We start from the raw sequence: 13,326 nt of genomic DNA, 5'->3' as shown, positions 1-13,326 counted from the left end.
CGTTACTTCTACTTCTACTTGATTAGTTTTCTTGACTACTTTGACCACCTCTGCAACTAAGTGTTTACCCCTGACTTCAGTAAACAAATATTTCGTGCTCCAAACCTTCTTGGAATTTCAACTTTCGACTTCCTTTTTTTAAAATGCTCGTTAATCCTTTATGTGTGATGATAGTAATTACGGGCACTGATTGACTTTGTTTTACGAATTAGGAATCTGGAAACAAATAGCGTAACAATGTGTCGCGAGATAGCATAGTTGTATAATTCATATAGCTGCAACGCCAATGAGTTGTCGGTTCTGATCCGACCGAGGCCGACTCCAGAATTTCTACCTGAGTATGGGAGGCTCATCTATAAGCTCCTCCTCGCCATCTCATCCACGGACACGGTGTCCTAAAAAGCCTAGAATTTGGCCGTGCTACAATTCGACAGGTGCGGAATCAAAAATAAGGATTGTCGGTCTGGTGTGAATGATCATTGTAATCGACAAACACCATAAATACCACAAACAACAACAACAACGTAACAATTTGAAGCACATACCTTGTCATGCATAATGTGACCATGACCAAAAAGAATGTTTGGCGACTTCTTCTGACTTTAATTGGTACAGCATAATTTTCTACATTAACTTTATTTCGAATATGAAGTGCGCATGCGAGGTATTTAGGCTACCCAATCGCGGCATATTACTGAACAGACTTGAAAGTAAACGAATTTTTGTTTAGACGGCATATGGATTTAGTCTACGCCGCAACATTAAAAAGTGGGTTTTATGGTTTGAATTTCAAGCAACCTTTCACGGGCCACTCAGAATAGCTCCCCGTGCCGCATTTGACCCGCGGGCCTCGAAATCGTCGTCGGTTCAACAGTTCCAGAACGTAGATTCGTGACGTCGTGGGTGAACAAAAATAAACTAAAAAAAATGTTTTAAGAAGGGGCATGTTTTCAACATGTTTGTTTCAAATTGATTTCATTTTTTTAAAAGCAACCCTGGACACGTTACTATGGGGCCAATATTATAGCACAGGGAGACAAACGTGATATAACCATTAGGGCGTGGTATGGTATGGAATGGAATGGGAAATTTCCATACTCCATACCCGGCCCAATCGTTCCATACCATACTTCACAATTTTCCATACCATAGCAACATTCTTCCATTCCATATTTGATACTTTTTCCATACTTTCGCAACTTGCCCAATCTCTCAAGCGATATTCTTTTTTTATGTGTGGAAATGTTCCGGCGTGCTACCTACATTCTAATTATTTTGAATGAAATCATCCACTTGAACAGCCCTGATGCCCCAATGATATCAACAGTTTCTTTATATCATATTTTGTCCCGCAGGCTGTCTAATCATGGAGGACGGAACGTAAAATATAAACAGACGAGATTCTTTTGAAATCACAACAAAATCTCATGAAATATAGATCGTGCACCGCGGTCCAGGCGATTCCTGTTCATTGGAGGCACTGATAATACGAAGTGCTGAATTGCAAATGAGCTGAGAAATATTAGAGATACGATCGGCATTTGATAAAGACATTTAACAAACGAGGTTAACAATGTAAAGAATTTTTTGAAGTGCCCATTCCCAACTAGAAACCCCTAAGTGCCCCACCGGTTGGAAACCACTGCATTAGTCTATATTTTAGCTTACCATATCATTTTGCATCCGCACAATCATTTTGCGACAGCGAATCAAATGTCCCATTTCCTTGTAAATTTGTGGGTCAAACAGTCACACATATTAGCTTCATTAGCCAACAGCAGGGTAGCCTATGCAAGGCATATTCTTTTATCCTGGATAACCAGATTTCACGAAGTTACAATGTGTGTTGGAGGCCGGTACATCGTAACGTCACTCCAAGACAAGCTACAAATTTTTGAATTACAACGATGGCTATGTCAAATAGATATTGCGTGATGAATCTGATGATCATCCGACCAATGTGTAAAAAATTATTTCCAAGTTCAACAAATTGATACATATTTATGAAACCATGTAGCTACATTCTTAGAGTCTACGATTTGAAAACTCCCTTGGTAGTTTACGGAGTGTAAGTCACGATAAGCGAAATTCAAGTTGAACCACGACAGCGGTCGAATATCATTCATTTTCATATTATTTAGATCGGAATAATTACACTGGTCAACACTTATTTTTAGGCAAACAAAGTAAGAGTGGTTTTGGGGGTTCTGAAGGCCACTGATTCCGAATATGACCTTACTTTTTCAAATTGGCTCTTGTTGTGGAGATAACCCATGGGCCTATTTTGACCAAAATATCCCATTTTCGCGGTAATGACTAGATATAAAATCGGCTCAGTCGTAGTATAATGTTTTAAAATTCAATCAATTAGTTGTTTTTACACACAGAAGACTCTTTTAAATCAAAATACAGATGCATCACTTTATTTAGGGTTAATAGAGATTTATCATAGTTACAGACTTTCACGGATATCATGTACATAAATAAACTCCAGTCATGTATATAGGTATTTACCATAATACTCAAATAACGTGGCAATATTTCAATCAGTTGTACGTTGACCACCTATTGTAAATTTGAAATAATCAGTTGGAATATAATGTTATTAGTTATTTTAAAGCACAATTGTTTTGTGTACAATTTTCGCCTGTAAGCTATTTAGTGCAGTTTCTCGAAAGGTTCCTTGCTAATCAACAAGATGACCAGGAAATATGTCAAGATGACTGAACAGGAAGTGAACTTTTAGCTCATGTTTGTACTCAAGTTTTCGATATGCAGCTACTAATTTTCGGACCAACTGTTTGTACAGTTGGGTGCTTTGTGATCATCTAAAAAGTTCTATTTGCTACATCTTAGGGGAAATTACATGCAGTGAACTCTTTCCTAATGTGAAATTGGAATCTTTCATTCGAATTCGAATATACCAAATACCAGATTTTGTTGACTCAGCGTAAAATTATCCATTTACCAGTCAAGAGAAATGAGACGCATTTGAGTATTGCAGTTAAGCTTTGCAAGGACAAAATTTACAGTTTTATACTCCTCTTTAATCTTGGTAGAATGACCACTTGATACAGAAGAATATGTATTTCCGTTTGTGCAAAATTACAATTTTTGGCTTCACAAACTGCTTTTTTGACAAACAAATATTTCGCATCATGTCATCTTAATATTGATAAAATGACTGAGAACGACATGAGGGTTCTTTATAGTCAATAATCTATTTATCCACAGTGTAAAATTATGAAAAACTACGATTTTCTCCCTAGCAAGTGAAATATTTAAGGGTAAATACAGTAATTCTGGGCTTTTTAGAGGTATAAATATCTTCTGACAAAGAGCCAATTTGGCAAAACTAATGTGATATTCGTAATCAGCAACCTCAAAAAACCCAGAAACGGCTCTCAGATGTTCTGCCGAAAAGTTTTTTGTTTATTTTGTTGGCCTGTGTTACTAATACTATTTTCCCTTCATATGCGCGTTGCGCAACTATGTTTTCAAACAGATGTCGACTGGGGTAGGAGTGTCATGAAACGCAATTTGAGATATGAACAAAGACAGTGAGCGATTTTCCGAGGTATGCGATCAATTTAACAAATCGAAAGTATGATCATTTTCATCGATTTGGCAAAACTGTCAAAGTATGGAAGTATGAAAAACAATTCCATACCATACTCTGGAAACTTCTGTACCATACCATATTTGCACATTTCCATATTCCATACATAAAACCGTCCTGTGAACTCAGTCAAAGCAAGACTACTTCATTACGGATTCATTGTGCTTGATAGGGCCATCTAAGCCAGGGGTGGCCCACCTTTTCGGCCAAAAGGTCATATGAGATTTACGAATCATTGCGTGGGCCACTTTAATGTCGATGACATTTTATTAGTCGTCCAGTAGGAGCGAACCAGGTTCGGTTTTACTACGCATCTAAAGCGATAACAATTATGTCATGAATACTCAACGAGCATTGTCCTGGCCGCACGATGCGCGACAATTTCGCAAAGATAATAAATGAATTCGGTCAGTAATATTGTTGCTTGCATATATTCCGGGTTGCCTCTGTAAGTCTGTATACCGATGGGCGGATTTGGCAGGGACATGATTATCAGGCGCTTGGACATATCATTATCGAAGGTTTCGGCGAACAAGCACACATACATCATTTTGTGCCAACTTTTCATCGCCGACGATCTTTCTACGAGTGCACACGCGTGTTGGACGACATGTTCTTTCATAATTGCGAACATAGTTAGACTCAACTCTGGAGAGGGCACCAATACTAAAATCAAGAAATCGAGTGAAAATTAAACGCGCGAAATTCTAAGAAAAATTTCAAGTCAAGTAAATCTGCCGCGAAATATTTTATTATTTGGTTGGCCTTAGAAGTTCACAATAAATTACCTGGGTAATGATTTTTTTGATAACTTAACAAATTTTGAAAATTACCTCGCGGGCCACTCAAAACTTTCTCGCGGGCCACGGGTCAGACGCCCCTGATCTAAGCTAAAAAGAATACTATAGACACGAAACGCGCTCGCAAAGGAATGAATATTGAAGGTGCTAGTTGTATAGATCTGACCTGGGAAGACTAATTATGAGATTGCCGACGAGGTAACATAATGGTGAAGCGTCCGGAATCTTGATCGGGGGTCGTGGATTCGATCCATGGACGGGTCGAACCTAAGACCTGATCAGTAAATCTCGTATCTGTGGCTTGCCCGCTTGGCGATAAGCATATCCTGGAGTGGTGGAGCAAGACTTAGAGAGCCATATCATTATGCTATCATGGTATGTACATTAGGGCTGTTCAAAAATAACTTTTTTTCCCGGATTCCAGCCATTCACTGATTAAATTGTCAGGTTACCCTAAAAAACGCTGCACACCAAATTTGGTTCGATTCTAACAAGTATAGGACTCCGCGGATCCAATTAAAAATTTTAATTTATTATAGAAAATAAAATAAAAAATTTTCCAAACTTTTCTGCCAACCCCATGAAATTGTTGAGCTGTCTTCAAAGACGTTGCAAAACAAATTTGAGTCAATTCCGCCCAGTAGAAGAGGAGTTATGTGAGTTTTTCGATGATATTCATCGGATTATCCTTGATCGGTGGATAATCTGCGATTTATCAACGAAAATCTCACATAACTCCGCTTCTACTGGTCGGAATTGGCTCAAATTTGTTTTGCAACGTCTTTGAAGACAGCTCAACAATTTCATGTGGTTGGCAGAAAAATTGGAAAATGTTTTTTTTTAATTTTCCATAATAAATTAAAAATTTTAATTGGATCTGCGGAGTCCTATACTCGTTAGAATCGAACTAAATTTGGTGTGCAGCGTTTTTTAGGGTAACCTGACAATTTAATCAGTGAATGGCTGGAATCCGAAAAAATAAGTTATTTTTGAACAGCCCTAATGTACATGTACAGATCGTGCGTAGCATGAATCGGTGTAGGCTATATGACTCAAAAACATCCAGGCAAAATTATTATATATCGTGTAGGTTGCGTGGATGTTGCCTCTGAAGATAGGTCGGATACCCATATGTGACCACTGAGACTTCAAAATTGTCTGTGACCCAGATTCGGAAATGAATGCAATTACATATATCTGCATTCTACAACTAGACTCGCGTCGTTTTCAGTCAGCCATCTCACGATGGGTACAGATTGGTGATCTGACAGCTTAATTTGGAATCATTACAAAGATTTCAGTACTACTTATTATTTGTTTAAACATTTTCCTATCAAGCCATAACTCACCATCGATTTTTACGAAACCGATTTTGTAATCTTCCCAATCCCGATTGAAATCGACGTTTGCGTATATTCATTTCAACTTCGGACCACTCTCTGCATGGTGCTGGCAACAATAAAGTAAATTGAACAAAAGTTTTCTCGAAATATTCAGCTTTCTCTTAGTGAATATTTCGTGACTCTCTGCTGTGAGCCCCGCCCGCAGTCACACAACATCAAGAACGAAATACACTACATGTAGGTAGTCGGCGAATTGTGCTTATTCAACCAGTCACTGAAATTGATATTTGAAGAGCTTCTTGGAGGCACAGAACTTTAATATACAATTTAATATACCTCTATATACAATATACTTTTCAATTGAAATTTATATAATGAATACATCATTGTCTAATGTAAAAAATCTAGCAGGCGTACATGATCCATTTTTATTTTATATGTTTATTGTATCGGAAAAACCAAATCCGAGCGATCGGGTTGTTGGCTACTGTATAACTGGTTTAAGATGTAATATCGGTAGCAAGTATAAAAACAAAACAAAACAAAACACTCTGATCAATCTCAATGTGGCCATAGTCAGAATCCGAATAAGTATAATCTTACATTCTCTTGCAAGTCCTCGACGAATTTGTTGGCAAGCGACGGAAAATATTGATTTTATCGGATTATTGACATCGAGTGCGAGATACGCTACATGAAGGTAGTCCTCGAATGATGCTCATTCAACCAATCAATGAAATTGATATAAAGAATATATCGTTGTCTAACGTAAAAAATCCAGCAGGCGAACAGGATCCATTTTGATTTTGTATGTTTACTGTATCAGAAAGACCAAATCCGTGCGATTTGGGTGTTGGCAACTGTATAACTTGTTAATGGGGTGATATCGGTGGCAAGGCTCTGTTTTGCTGTAGTCAGACTCTCAATACATTGTCCGGCCAGGCATAAACCATTGAGGCGTAAGCAAATATTCCCCTACATGTTCTCGTTGAAATTGTTGACAAAGCGATCGCAGATATTGATTTTATAGGAGTATTATATCATTTGATTTATCCGCAGTTGATACATTTGAGTCCTCGCTATATATGCCTATCAGTTGTTACTAGGGCAAGTTTTGTTACAGATAGTTGCATTTATTTTTCACAAAAGTTGCACTAAAAAGTTGTATTCAAGGACAACTTCTTTGAAATTAGTATGGTATGAAATACTCGAATCGATCTGTATGCAAGGCATTGTAGCAAAACTCGGTATTGGCGACTACAACAAAATCAATAGCCTGAAAAAATTGAGCCAGTGAAAATATAATTTTCGGCGGTCTAGCCTGAAAGTACGTCAAATCAGAAAAGACTTCAAATTTATACGACAGTGAAATAATCAAGAGATCTATTTACATATAGTGCCAAATATTTCCAGTAAAAAGTTAGTGGCATGAAAAATCGAAATAAGTTGCAAAAAATTGCAAAAAGTGGCATTAAAGATGGAGAAAAATTGTAAAAAGTTGCAGTATAAGATCCCCCTAAACAGCTTAAAACACCATACTGCATAACTTCTGGGTATCTAGGAAGCTGCCGGAAGCTGTAAAAAAAAGTTGCAAAAGATGCACAAACTTGCCATAGTTATTACGGTATCTCTAGTTCTTACGTTATTATGGCTAGTCACAATGATTCGAGTATTCGAATCTGAATCGAGTAATAATGTTATGATTTGAGACGAGTAGTAAAACACGATTTTTTTCGGGTACTGTAATTATACTTTCGGTTTTTTTCTCAGTGCGTAAGATTTTAAACTTTGCTTGGTAGTATCACAGCTAGGGTTGCATTTAAAACAAAAATCAATTTAGAACAGACATATTTAAAACATGGCCCTTATTTAAAACATGTTTTTATTGTTTTATTTCTTTTTTATTAGCCATGAAGTCATCAATCTTTAATAATGACGCCACAGCGGAATGACATTGATAATTGGAACTATAGGGAAAATATGGCTCCTTAGTCGGAAAAGGCTTCCGACCCCTGTCTTAACTGATCAAAAATATCTTTGACAAAGCCTACACTGTAATGCGGCATTGTACGGTCGGCAGTCATCATCGTCAGAGCACCCATTCCGTATCAACGATTTATAACTACGTGCAATAACTGTTGAACCGACGACGATTTCGAGGGTTCCAACCATTCCGTATCGTGTACATAGGCTATATCGGGTTGAAATCGTCCGTATGCTCATGCTACATGTTTTTCGAAAGTATTTAGAGTATTTAGACCAGTGGTTCCCAACCTTTTCCCTCCCACGTACCATTTCGAGGTTTTATGCAGTGCTCCCGTACCACCTACGTAAACTCCCCCATTCATGACGTCACAATCACGTATTTGACCTATGCGAGTTGCAATAACAAATCCTATCAAATTAGACATTATCTGCCAGGGTCGATGGGATGCATGGAATTGTTTTTTCACCACCAGTCACAAGAAGAACAGCATAATTAAATAACAGCAAGCAACAGAAGTCCATTTATTTAGTGCGATGGCTGCATTGTTTTAGTATTAGTTGTTCGATGCGTGGCATACGTTTGCTCAAAGCGCATCAGAAATCATGTATGGGCGCAACAAGTCTGTTTCGTTTATTCGACTCGATAGTCATCAGTGATGAAAATCCTTGCTCGCACTCGCACTTGCAGCTAGGGAAGAGCGTGAGAAGCTAGCGTCGAGAACGAGGAGGCCATGCTTAGCCAGAAGTTTATTGGAGACCAATTTTTGTTTTTCGTCTTTGCTGTCTGGTCATCCTGGATATCTATGAGCTGCTCATGTTTCCCAGCCCCGACAGGCTGCAGTTCGGCTGGATCAAGAGAGAATATATCGGTCATGCAGGCGCAACATGTCGCATCCGGAAAGTAATGCCTCAACGTAGCATTGAGCTGAGAGAGGTGATCAATGATTTCACGGGAAACTTCATTATCTAAACAGAATCTATTCGCGTACCACCTGGAATACCTTCGCGTACCACTAGTGGTACGCGTACCACAGGTTGGGAACCACTGATTTAGACAATTATGACATGGTAATACTATAGATAACTAACCTACGTAGGTTAGTTATCTATAGTTATACAACTTTAAAAAAACAGTTACGTTATCTTTAAAGTACCATTTTTCTAAAACACTGTCTAAAACATGTTTTAAACAAAATGTTTCAAAATACAATTTGTTTAAAATGCAACCCTAATCACAGCATCACCATATGCAGTAGTAGACTATGCAAGTTAATGGAAATTTAAATTTTGTGGAGTCGTGATCGACCCACATCATTTTCACTAAGTACAATAAAAATGGTATGGTTGAAAAACACAAAACTATCTTTATTTTGTCTGGCGTTATTCTCATTGCGGTCGTATAAAACGCACGTATTTGATTTTCCACATCATCCATTCTGTGACGACGTCATAATAGGTGATACTCGAATACTCATCATCCTGACGACAGATGAAGCACTGTGACACTTGCAAGCCCTGACAGGACGTCACTGGACTAGTCGTTACTACCAGACATGGGGTGATTACTTCATGAATGTAATCGATTGCGATTACGATTACTTCTGAATCCCGCGATTACGATTACGATTACGATTACAGCAAATTCAGGAAGTAGTCGATTACGATTACGATTACATTGGCAAAGTAATCACGATTACTCACGATTACATTCATTTTGCTTAGAAAACAAAGAAAATGTATTGGAAGACAATATAAGGATTACGATGAAAACGCCTGAAAACAACCTTTTTACCGATGATACGTCATTTTCTTGTTACGTCATACTATTTGCTCAACTTTATATGGGACGATTTATCGCACCCACCGATTTGCATTCTTGGCAGGTCCGTAACTACCGCACCCCAAACTCCCTAATATGATGGTGAGCGAGAAAGGGCCGAAACATCACTTCGTCCCCCTCCCCCCACCAAAAAATCATTTTTCTTGGGCACCCATGGGAACATAATTTTTTTGATAATTTTATATAATTCAATATTGATTCGGTCAATATTATTGGGAATTGCATATATACTGCTATAAATTTTTTATCCTCTCTCTGCCCATATAATCAGATTGACCGGTAGCGCTGAGTGAGGTGTTGCCTGGGAAAATGTCGGGCCCGTAAATAATAATTGAACAATGAACATATTAGGGTGGGCCCTTTGTTATTTCATGTATTCCTGTCTGCTATGTCAGATGATATTAAAATCGCCCAAACGTAATAAACTAAAAGAAGCACACGATTTCAAATTGGTATTTCCTCACTGGCAAATATTTTTTTCTCTGCGGGGTGGCAATAGTCTTGCAGATTGTCAGTACAGGAACATTTGACGCCAGTCATTTATAGGCTACTATGGACAATTGAACATATTTGTATGTATATAAAAGTGTTCGGACAGCATAAGGGCAGTAGGTCGAGTTTTTTTTCGCTGCTTATCGTTCTTGCACACTTATCGGAGTTGCGTATTGCATGGCCTAAAACTGTTTTGAAGCGTCGTGGCGCGGTAATGGCCGACGCCGAACTGACAATTTCTATAAATCATGCGTATATTTCTTGGAGAATGGTACTCAAGAACGAAGAGGTTCGGCACCATCAAATTGTTGTTGCATAAAGTTGCATATATATTCAAAAAATACTCACGAAATTATTTTGGGCCCCCTTCGAGCTCCCCCCCCCCATTGGAGGGTTTTGGGGTGCGGTATAGTTACGGTCCTGGAGCGAGCTCGAAGGGGAATCAAAAGTATTTCGTAAATCAACATAAATTGTAGCCTATTTTCGAGAAATTTAATCAATTTGAAAATTTTCGTCAAGCTTCATAATTTAATTTCTGTAGATACCTTGGTTCTGAAATGCATACGTCTGCCCTTAAGCAAAATAGCATGCCTAATTTATAGCAATAGGAAGTTCGGTGCACGTCGTAACCGCACCACGACACACCAAAAGACCGGTGCAGTTTCAGCCAACATGTGATTCCACGAAGTGTGCTACCAAAAAAGTCTTACACCGAAACTTTACGTATGTGTTAATTGTCAATAACCACGATGGATGGACGTGATGAATAGTCATGTCCTCCCAATCTGAGCCCCAAAATACAGATGCAACCCTGGCACCCTCAGAGGAATGAATGCATGGGAGTTTGTGTGTGCGTCCCACGACATTTTTAGTCTGCTACAAGTTTGGGTGACTACAATATATTTTGATTATATAACAGACGTCATGCAATAATGTAATTATAACAGCACATCAGATGTTATAAATATGAATTACGAGCTCGCAGCTCGACCGGTAAATCTGGACATCGGTGGCTGGGAGACGATTGAAAATGAATAATAATATTATGTAATTATCAATATTACTATGTAATTATCAATATTACTAACGAATTTCAGTCATCAACCTGAAAATTGACTACCTTATGGGAGCCATCCCGAAACCAACGTTTGGAGTTAGGGGACGAATTGCTGTTTTGGTCCTGATTCTAGCTACAACCCACACTAACATGGTGCATAAGCGGGTGGCTATGGCGCAGGTCCAAATATTGAGTAAAGAATTGGACAATAACGATTGGCGCCCGTTTCAAATAGAGTCATATGAGAAAAAGATAAAGTGAACATAAAATTCTGCCTTCCATTTAATACAGATATGCTGCAAGCTGCCGTTACGAGAAAGAAAGGCTCGATTATGGTATATAAATGCAGCTGTTCGTTTTCAATGCTTCATTGTGGAAATCGTAATGTCTCATTTTAGTAGTACAAAATTTCAAATCGATTTCCGGTGTACGTACGCAGATGCATAGGCATACGGCTCGCCAATCAACAACAGTCCAACTGCGTTAAATTAAGCATACCCATTACCTAAACATCAATTAATAAGTTACTAAGTGAAATTAGGCAGAGTGGTGATTATTAATTATTATCCTGCTGCGAGGAGTGACGTCTGTACTGCACTGAAAACCTGATATCCAGCGCGAGCGGGTGTTTTTGCAATCACATTACAATGTACAATGTGCTCTACATTGTACATCGGATATCTATTTACTATGTGTGAATACTTCTTACGCAATGATGAGCAAAGCCAATGCTTCTGACGTAATAATGAGCAGTGACGTTTGAAAATAAGACGTTGGTGCTATCAATAAGCCTGATATAATATCGCTTCCTTGTTCAGAAATGTTCAGTTTATGTCATGGTCCTTGTACGAATAAAAAGTGATCGTTATTACACAAAGAAATCGATTAGATATGCGAAGTAGTCGATTATGATTACGATTACTTTGGAATTTTTTCGAATGTGATCGATTGCGATTACGATTACTTGGAAATGTTGTAATCGCCGTAATCGATTACGATTAATAATCGCGATTACCCCATGTCTGGTTACTACTGATTGTGGTGGTGCCATATTCAGGCCGTGTTTTTGATATTGATTTATGATTTTTAAACAATTTATTGAAAGTATTTCTGATTCTCATAAGTAAATTGTTCACGAAATATTTACGTCATGAATCTCATGACTGCGTCAGAGTTGTTTTGTTATCAATATTATACCAATTGCCCGCACATAGTTATGCTCATTGATGCAGCCGATAAGCATCGGGTAAACGTAGTTTTGGCAATAATTATCCATAAAGTCATATGTTATATATTACCAATTCTCATGTATTTCAATGAAATATTAAGACGAATAAAATAAACCGTTTAGCACTTTCATAATTTCCCCAATAGATCTGTGGTCTACCGGGAACCGTTGATGTCATGTCGTGTTAACAATTTGGGATGTCATCCGAATCATAGCTAGGGCTCCAAAGGGGCCTGGCTGCCCATCCAATAAGTCGCTGCTGAAGAGATTTGGCGTCCTAAACATAGAAGATATGCGGAAACTAGAAATCGCCAAGTTTATGTATCAGTTTCACTGCGGTCGTTGCCCTGAATATTTCAATGACTTCTTTACCTCTGAATCAAAAGCGCACAAGTACAACACACGCGCGTCCACGTCGTCCAAATATCATATGATCGACCGAAAAGATCATCGCTCCATCAAATATGCCGGACCTGATGTGTGGAACAGTATCCCGCCGGCCATCAGACAGTCGACGAGCATGTCCACATTCAAGTCGAAATACAAACAATTACTACTAAATAAATACAGTCCATCCTCAAGATTACCGGACCACGACTGACCTATCGATCTCGCTTCCCATGACATGCCGCCCTATTTCTTGTCGCATTTTTTTTCTATACTATCTTCTTTACTTTCATTCAGTGTGCATGCCTCCTCTTTACATCGCCTAGGCCAAGGTGGGTGTCAGATTCCATAGACTACTCCTTGTCGCTTCGACATCTTCCTGTCTTTTCATTGTATCGCATTTTTTGTGGTGTATTGAACTGATAAAATTGCTAATAAACCAATGATGATGATGATGATGATGATGATGAACATGGAGATATCGTACTCATTCACTGCCAGAAGGATTCTGACGTCACATGTGGCGCTTCGGACTCTAACTCTTTTTGGGCCCATGTCCTCCCCTTCATATCAG

At 38.5% G+C, this 13,326-nt stretch overlaps 3 protein-coding genes across 4 annotated transcripts in view; 2 read left to right on the top strand and 1 right to left on the bottom strand.

Moving 5' to 3' along the window:
* Window positions 1-13,326, top strand: part of LOC145440732 (WD repeat domain phosphoinositide-interacting protein 2-like) — a 227,720-nt gene that overhangs the window by 105,449 nt on the left and 108,945 nt on the right. The window lies entirely within an intron of this gene.
* Window positions 1-13,326, bottom strand: part of LOC145440738 (ryncolin-1-like) — a 154,862-nt gene that overhangs the window by 86,338 nt on the left and 55,198 nt on the right. The gene's annotated exons all lie outside the window — the stretch shown is intronic.
* The window catches only part of LOC145440729 (trace amine-associated receptor 7e-like), a 69,646-nt gene that overhangs the window by 29,214 nt on the left and 27,106 nt on the right, over window positions 1-13,326 (top strand). The gene's annotated exons all lie outside the window — the stretch shown is intronic.

Source organism: Botryllus schlosseri, chromosome 6 (assembly GCF_051294905.1).
Source record: "Botryllus schlosseri isolate E-star chromosome 6, Bs_hap1, whole genome shotgun sequence".
Lineage (NCBI taxonomy): Eukaryota > Metazoa > Chordata > Ascidiacea > Stolidobranchia > Styelidae > Botryllus > Botryllus schlosseri.
Note: the sequence above shows the minus strand (reverse complement) of the source record. Positions and strands in the feature narration are given on the sequence as shown.